Source organism: Tachyglossus aculeatus, chromosome 11, assembly GCF_015852505.1.
Source record: "Tachyglossus aculeatus isolate mTacAcu1 chromosome 11, mTacAcu1.pri, whole genome shotgun sequence".
Lineage (NCBI taxonomy): Eukaryota > Metazoa > Chordata > Mammalia > Monotremata > Tachyglossidae > Tachyglossus > Tachyglossus aculeatus.
In genome coordinates this window covers 27,413,736-27,420,686 of record NC_052076.1, presented here as the reverse complement: position 1 = coordinate 27,420,686, position 6,951 = coordinate 27,413,736, and the positions used below count along the sequence as shown (strand labels likewise).

At 52.7% G+C, this 6,951-nt stretch overlaps 1 non-coding gene across 1 annotated transcript; it reads left to right on the top strand.

Annotated features, from left to right (window-relative positions):
- Window positions 1–553: 553 nt before the first annotated feature.
- LOC119935410 lies at window positions 554–691 on the top strand. The gene has a single exon (XR_005453294.1). It is a non-coding gene; the product is annotated as a small nucleolar RNA SNORA7 (small nucleolar RNA).
- The last annotated feature ends 6,260 nt before the right edge of the window (window positions 692–6,951 follow it).

Here is a 6,951-nt window from a genome sequence, read left to right as displayed (position 1 = left end):
TGGCATTTGTTAAGCGCTTACTATGTGCAAAGCACTGTTCTAAGCGCTGGGGGGATACAATGTGATCAAGTTGTCCCATGTGGGGCTCACAGTCTTAATCCCCATTTTTACAGATGAGGGAACTGAGGCTCAGAGAAGTTAAGTGACTTGCCCAAGGTCACACAGCTGACTTGTGGTGGAGCCGGGATTCGAACCCACGACCTCTGACTCCAAAGCCCGGGCTCTTTCCACTGAGCTACACTGCTGGTTTGCTTCTCAACATGCTAATGTCACGTGAACAACAATGACTCTGTCCTGGCCCTATGCACAGCATGCTAATGTCACATGTGCAAGGACTCAGGCCTGGCCCCTGCCCTGCTGCACAACATGTTAATGTCGCATGAACAATAAATGTCCTAGTCCTGGCTGGCAGCCATCTGCATTACATGCTAATACCACATGAACAACAACGCCCCAGTCAGCCCACACTGCACAGCATGCTAATGTCCACAACATGCCTGCCACCCATTGTTAACAGGCTAAATTTCACATTTATGGCATACTAGTGCCATCTTTCCTTTCAGGGTGGCACCTGGAGGATTTCCAGTCCTCTACCAGTCACGACTACAGGAGAGAGAGTCAAGCAGAGGCTTACCCATTCCATTCCTAGCTTGGGCAGTGGCTAGTGAATGGAAGGCAATCTGCTACAGGTCAAAACCCACCTGTGCTGGGCAGCAGCAGCATGGGAGAGAGTCTAGGGCTGAGACTGGTTTAATGCGTGGAAGGAGGCGATAGTAAACCACTTTTGCATTTTTACCAAGAAAACTCTATGGACACGCTACCAGAACGATCGAAGATGGAAATGGGGCGTTCTGGGAGAGATGTGTCTAGAGCATCGTTATGGGTCGGACACCAACTCGACAGCATAAGACAACAAGAAGTGCCATCTTGATGCTATGCCAATGTCAGGCCATGCCACATGCCAATGCCACAGCAATGTCCCAGGAATTGGAAGGCAGGGTAGCCTTGTGGAAAGAGGCTGAACTGTTCTTCCTCCCTCTTGGATTTTCAGCCCCATGTGGGACCGGGACTTTGTCCAGTCTGTTTATGTTACATCCACCCCAGCGCTTTGCACAGTGCTTCATATCGTCATCATCATGGCTATTAGTCTTATTATTATCATTAAGGGGTCCCAGCTCAGGGCTCTTTCTATTTTCCCTCCTGGCTGCCTCCCCAAGGTCAAGAGACCGATGTCTATCACAGTGGCTTGGAGACTCTGCCTTCCCTCCCATTCATTCATTCATTCATTCATTCAATCGTATTTATTGAGCCCTTACTGTGCGCAGAACACTGTACTAAGCACTTGGAAAGTACATCTACCCCTCACTCCCTCTCTCCCTCCCATCCACCCCTCTCGTTTCCTCTGTCTCCCTCTCTTCTATCCCTCCCTCTCTCCACCATCGCTCCACTCTCCAGCCCTCCTTTCTTCCCATCCTTGTCCCTTCCTTCCTCCCTTTCTCTCTCTTTCTCTCCTCCCTCCTTTCCATCTCTCCCTCTCTCCCCGCTCCTTCTCTCCCACCTACCCTCTCTTCTCTCCCTCCCTCGTCCACCCCCTCCCATCTCTCCTTCCTTCTCCCCTCCCCCCTTTCCATCCCTCCCTCTCTTCCCCCTCCCTTCCTCCCATCCAGCACACCTCCTCCAAGAGGTCTTCCCAGACTAAGCCCCCCTTTTCCTCAGCTCCCTCTTCCTTCCCCATCACTTCGACTCGCTCCCTTTGCTCTCCACCCCCTTCCCCGCAGCACTTATGGATATATGCATATGTCTATAATTCTATTTTTTATACTGATGCCTGTTTACTTGTATTGATATCTGTTTCCCCCTACCCCAGACTGTGAACCTGTTGTGGACGGGGATGGTTTCTCTTTATTGTTGTACTGTACTTTCCAAGCGCTTAGTAAAGTGCTCTGCACACAGTAAGTGCTCAATAAATATGATCAAATGAATGAATCTCTCCCTCTTTCTCCACCTCCAATCCCCACTCTGGCTCTTTCCCTCCCTTCCTCTGCATCCCTTCCATCCATCCAAGGACCCCAAGGTCCAGAGGTAAATAAGGAGCATCCTCCATATTCCCCTCTGATCCTTAGGGTGGGGGGAAAGGAGAAGAAGCGGAGGGCTTCTCCAAGACTCTAGGCCACTCAGTACTGTCGGGCAAGGGGGAGCCATCTCCCCACCTCCCTTAAGACACCGCACCACATAGAAGGAATTTTTATAGACATTTCTGAGCCCGCTAATGTCTAAACCAAACAACCTCTTGGATGGGGGAGATAAAGGAAGAGGAGGAGGAGGAGGAGGAAGAGGAGAAAAGCAGCATGGCATAGTGGATAGAGCACAGTTCTCGGAGTCAGAAGGTCAGGTGCTCTAATCCCTGCTCCACCACAAGTCTGCTATGTGACCTTGGACAAGTCACTTCACTTCTCTGTGCAGCTCAGTTACTTCATCTGTGAAATGGGGATTTAGACTGTGAGTCCCACGTGGGACAGGAACTGTGTCCAACCTGATTTGCGGGAATCCGCCCCAGCGCTTGGCACATAATAATAATAATGGCATTTATGAAGTGCTTACTATGTGCAAAACACTGTCCTAAGCGCTGAGAGAAGTTAAGTGACTTGCCCAAAGTCACACAGTTGACAAGCAGTGGAGCCGGGATTTGAACCCATGACCTCTGACTCCCAAGCCCGTGCTGTTTCCACTGAGCCACGCTAAGCCCATAGTAAGCGCTTGCCAAATACCACAGTTATTATTATTATTAGGAGAGGGAGAAGATGGGCAGGGACAGGGGCACAGGGTGCCACGAGAGAGGAGCAGGGGGTAGCAGGAGGGTGGGGTGAGGGGGGAATTGGGGATGGGGTTTCAGGGCCTATGATGTGGTCAAGCCCCTCCCTGCTGAATGCCCAGCAGAACCTTGTCCTGAGGAGCCTGTCAGTTGCCACATGTCTGCTGTGTGATCTTGGGCAAGTCACTTAACTTCTCTGGGCCTCAGTTCCCTCATCTGTAAAATGGGGATTAAGGCTGTGAGCCCCACGTGGGACAACCTGATCACCCTGTATCCTCCCCAGTGCTTAGAACAGTGCTTTGCACATAGTAAGCGCTTAACAAATGCCAATTATTATTATTATTATTGAGGCCACCACTGGCCAGCTGGCCGGCCTGCCGGGCCAGGACCCTCCCTCCCCATGGGGGTGGTCTTCCCACCTCCCTCCTCGCCGCCGTTTCTGTGATCCGCTGCCCCACTCAGGGGCTGGCCATGAGCCAGCCACACTCACCCCAAAAGGCCCCAAAAATCTGCAGATTCGCTGGAAATAAAAAGTGTCACCAATCTGCATTTCATTTTCACACAACGAAACACTTAGTGCACGATGAATGGCTTCCCCCACTACAACCAGGCTCATTCCCGGCGGGAGGGTGGGGGGGGAGCTGGCCTCAAAGGCTGAGTGGGGGGAGGGGTGGGGAGACCCCTCGCTGAGCGCAGCTGGAGAGGAAAGGTAGAAGGGGAAGCAAGGGGGTTTGAAGTTAGACCTGGGGAAGGACTTCTGGGCTGTGAGGCTAGTCAGAGGAGTGACAGCCACGCCGTCTCTTGGGCATGATCGGTAGCTGATCGATCAGTCCGGTAGATCAGAATCTGATGGATCGGTCTGTTGGTTCAGAATCTGATTGCTCATTTGGTTGGATCAGAGTGATAATGACGGCGGCATTTGTTAAGCGCTTGCTACGTGCCAAGCACTGTTCTAAGCGCCGGGATAGATACAAGGTAATTAAGTTGTCCCACGTGGGGCTCACCGTCTTAATCCCTATTTTCCACATGAGGTCACTGAGGCCCAGAGAAGTGAAGTGACTTGCCCAAGGTCACACAGCAGATGAGTGGTGGAGCCGGGATTAGAACCCACGTCTTCTGACTTCCAAGTCCGTGCTCTTGCCATTAGGCCATGCTGCTTCTCATAATCTGATCAGTCTGATGGATCAGAATCTGTTGGATCAGTCCATTGGAACAGAATCTGATCGATCGATCCAATGGATCAGAATCTGATTGACCGATTCAATGGCCTGGAATCCGATCAGTCTGCTGGATCAGAATCTAATTGGTCGGCCTGTGGGATCAGAATCGCGGTGGGCTCACTCTGGGAGGCTTTGGGGAGAAGAAGGAGGAGGAAGGAAGAGGAGGGAGGAGAAGAGGAGAGAGGTTACCTCTATTCTGTAAGCTTGTTGTGGGCAGAGAATGTATAATAATAATAATAATGATGGTATTTGTTAAGTGCTTACTATGCACAAAACACTGTTCTAAGCACTGAGGAGGTTATAAGGTGATCAGGTTGTCCCAGGGGGGCTCACAGTTTTAATCCCCATTTTACAGATGAGGTAACTGAGGCCCAGAGAAGTTAAGTGACTTGCCCAGATTCACACAGCTGACAGTTGGCAGAGCCGGGATTTGAACCCATGACCTCTGACTCCAAAGCCTGTGCTCTTTCCACTGAGCTATTGTTCTATACTCTCCCAAGCGCTTAGTACAGTGCTCTGCACATGGTGAGTACTCAACAAATATGAATGGATAGGGGTTTCCCTTGGTCCAAAGGAGGCTGAGGGGCAGTCCCAGTTGCAATGGGGGGAAATATAGCTTGGCAGAGAGCATACGGGGAGTCAAGGAGTGGGTTGGAGGGGGTGTCTGAGTCTTGCCCTCTTCCCATCCCGTCCCCTCCCCTAGCCCCCCAGCAGGAGGATTCAATCTGATTCAGCAGGACCTGGGAGCCCACTGGGATCCATCTATTTGTTGGAACCTCTGCCCGGAGTCCCAGCCCTGGCCCTGGCTCTGGCCCTGTCTTGGCCTGACCCTGCCCTGGCATGGCCCTGGCCTGGCCCTGGCCTGGCCCGTCCTGGCCCTGCCCTGCCCTGGTCTGGCCCTGCCCTGGCCCCAGCCCTGGCCTGGCCTTCCCTTCCCATCCCCACGGGCAGCCTGTGAAGCCAGACTGCGTGGATTTGGACTCCGGGCGGGCGCGGGGGAAGGCTGCACTTAGCTGCCCAAGGTTTGCAGCTAATGGATCAGGCCTCTGGTGCCATCTCCACTGCTTGGCCTCGGGCTCACTGCAGAGCTGGGGGCGGGGCGTGTTTAGGGGGGGGTGGGGGTGGAGGAGGGTCTGCAGGTGGGGGGGGCGGTGAGGGGGAGGCCTGCTCCACCTCATCTCATCCAGGATAGCATGGTGTAATGGATAGAGCACAAGCCTGGGAATCAGAAGGGCATGTGTTCTAATCCCAGCTCTGCCACTTGTCTGCTGTATGACCCTGAGCAAGTCGCTTCACTTGTCTGGGCCTCAGTGACCTCAACTGTAAAAAAGAGATTGAGACTGTGAGCCCCATACAGGACAGGGACTGTATCCAACCCGAAATACTTGTATCCACCCCAGCGCTTAGTTCAGTGCCTGGCACATCGTAAGTGCTTAGCAAATACCACAATTATTATTGTTATCCATGCCCCTGCCTCTGTGCTGAGCTCCCACTGGCCTCCCCAACAACAGGACTTCCCTACCTTCTTGTTCCCTCAGGCTGAGCCCTCTCCTGTGTCTACCCTCCATCTCTCCTGCTGCTGTGCCATCCCAAGCCCACTTCCCGCACCCTCCCCCAACAAGCAGCATGGTCTAGTGGATAGACTAAGAGCCTGGGAGTCAGAAAACCTGGGTTCTAACCCTGGCTCTGTGACCTGTCTGCTGTGTGACCTTGGGCAAGTCACTTCACTTCTCTGTGCACCTCAGTTACCTCATAAAATGGGGACTGAGACTGTAAACTCCACGTGGGACCCGAACTGTGTCCAACCCGATTTACTTGTATCTATCCCAGTGCTTAGTACGGTTCTTGGCACATAGTTAATTCTTCCATGTAGATTCTCATTTTGGATGGGAGAGTTGGATGGAAGCAGCATGGCTCAGCGGAAAGAGCCCGGGCTTTGGAGTCAAAGGTCATGGGTTCAAATCCCAGCTCTGCCAATTGTCAGCTGTGTGAGTTTGGGCAAGTCACTTAACTTCTCTGTGCCTCAGTTCCCTCATCTGTAAAATGGGAATGAAGACTGTGAGCCCCCTGAGGGACAACCTGATCATCTTGTAACCTCCCCAGCGCTTAGAACAGTGCTTTGCACATAGTAAGCACTTAATAAATGCCATCATCATTATTATTATTATGAGGAAACTGAAGCACAGAGAAGTGAAGCAACTCACCCAAGGTCACGCAGCAGACATTTAGCGGAGTTGGGATTAGAACCCAGGTCCTTCTGACTCTGAGGTCCGTGTGACTTGCCCAAGGTCACACAGCAGACAAGGAGCGGAGGCAGGATTAGAATCCAGGTCTTTCAGACTGCCGGGCCTGGGATCTATCCAGTGGCCATGCTGCTTCCTGGTGCTAATCGCCCACCCACTGGGAGACTCCCAGCCCCCCGCCAGAATCTTTGGTGGGTCAATCCCCAGGGGCAGGGGAAGGGCAGGTAGGTGGGGCTTCCAGGAATTAGTTGTCTCTGCTGTGACATCATAAGGGGTGGGACAGTGGCAGAACTTGGCTCCTCTATCCCCTTGCCCACCTGTCCCCTGGGTTGGTCCACCCTCAAGCTCACTACCCCCTCCCCATCCTCACCCCTCACTCTCCCAGCTCCAGCTCTTCCCCGCCACCCCAGAGAAGTTCTGACAGACAGCAAACCTAGATCCTTCTTACTGCTGTTGATGTTTCCCTGGGCTCCCTGCCCAGCGCGGAGAAAACAAAACAGTCAGTGAGCTGGGCCCTCGGCTATGGAGAGAAAGTGAGAAAGATAAGAGGGATGGGAGAGACAGAGACTAAGATCCATAAAGAGACAGCGAAGGGAGTCAGAGACAAAGAAACTGAGAAGGGAGAGAGACAGCGAGAGATACTGAAAAGAATTTGCTGTGTGACTGTGGACGAGTC